This window comes from Myotis brandtii, unplaced genomic scaffold, assembly GCF_000412655.1.
Source record: "Myotis brandtii unplaced genomic scaffold, ASM41265v1 scaffold5, whole genome shotgun sequence".
NCBI lineage: Eukaryota > Metazoa > Chordata > Mammalia > Chiroptera > Vespertilionidae > Myotis > Myotis brandtii.
In genome coordinates, this window is record NW_005369060.1 from 2,321,060 (window position 1) to 2,322,694 (window position 1,635).

At 39.8% G+C, this 1,635-nt stretch overlaps 1 protein-coding gene across 2 annotated transcripts in view; it reads right to left on the reverse strand.

Moving 5' to 3' along the window:
* Nucleotides 1-1,635, reverse strand: part of FAM179B (family with sequence similarity 179, member B) — a 120,841-nt gene that overhangs the window by 4,414 nt on the left and 114,792 nt on the right. The window lies entirely within an intron of this gene.

The following is a 1,635-nucleotide window of genomic DNA, read 5'->3' on the forward strand; positions in this document are numbered from 1 at the left end:
AGAGGAATCCACAGGCAGCAAAATCTCAGACATATGCTGAAGCAATATCTTCACTGATACAGCTCCTAGGGCAATGGAAATTAAAGATAAAATAAACAAATGGGACCACATCTAAATAAAAAGCTTCTGCACAGCAAATGCAACCACCAACAAAACAACAAGAAAGCCCACTGCCAATGTTATCTCCAATAAGGGTTTAATCTCCAACATTTACAGGGAACTCATACAACTTGATAGAAGGAAGATAAAAAACCCAATCAAAAAATGGGCTACTGACCTAAATAGATACTTTTCAAAAAAAGACAGAAGGAAGGCCAAGAAATATATGAAAACATGCTCAAAGTCACTAATCATCCGAGAGATGCAAATCAAAACAACAATGAGGTACCATCTCACACCTGTCAGAATGGCTATCATCAACAAATCAACAAATAAGTGTTGGTGAGGATGAGGAGAAAAAGGAACACTTGTGCACTGCTGGTGGGAATGCAGCCTCTGTGGAAAACAGTATGGAGTTTCCTCAAAAAGTTAATGAAACTCCCATTTGACCCAGTAATCCCACTTGTAGGAATATATCCCAAGAAGTCAGAAACACCAAACAGAAAGGACATATGCACCCCTATGTTCATAGCAGCACAATTTACAATAGCTAAGATTTGGAAACAGCCTAAGTGCCCATCAGCAGTGAGTGGATTAAAAAACTGCGGTATATCTGCACAATGGAATACTATCTATACTAATAAAAGGGTAATATGCTAATTAGACTGGACATCTTCCGGACAAAGCCATGGTGGCGGGGCTGAGGCAGAGGCAGTTAGAGGCGATCAGGCCGGCAGGGGAGAGCAGTTAGGGAGATCAGGCTGGCAAGCAGGTGAGTGGTTAGCAGCCAGCAGTCCTGGATTGGAGAGGGTGCAGGCTGGGCTGAGGGACCGCCCCCCCACCCCTGTGCACGAATTTTGTGTACTGGGCCTCTAGTCCTATATAATAAAATTATGCTAAGCGAAATAAGTCAGTTGGAGAAAGATAAATATCACATGATCTCACTCATTTGTGGAATATAATGAATAACATAAACTGATAAACAAAAGTAGATCAAGAGACATAGAAACACCAGACTGTCAAACTCAGAGGAAAGGTGAGGGGGGTGGGGCATAAGATATTAACCAAAGGACTTGTATGCATGTATATTAGCATAACCAATGGACACAGACACTGGGCAGTGGGGGCTTGTCCTGGGGAGTGGGAGTGGCTGGAGAGAGGTTGTGGGGGGAAAAAGGAGACATATGTAATACTTTAAAAAAACAAAAAAAATTTCAGTTTAGGTTTCTTATGATAATTTTAGTTGCAATTTCAGTTAAATTTTATTATCTTTTAACCTGATTACTTTAACAATTATTCCTTGCTTTTCAGAATTTTATAAATTTAATAAAATAAAGATATAATACAGTGAATGGTAAGCAATTCTTAAGTCATGTTAGGTGAGTGAAGAGTTATTCTGTGAGGCTGAGACTCTCACTAATAATTCCCGATATATATTATCCTATCTAATAATAGACAAACATGGTAATTGACCATACCTTCGCTACGCCTCCCATGGGCTAATCAGCATGATATGCAAATTAACCGCCAACAAAG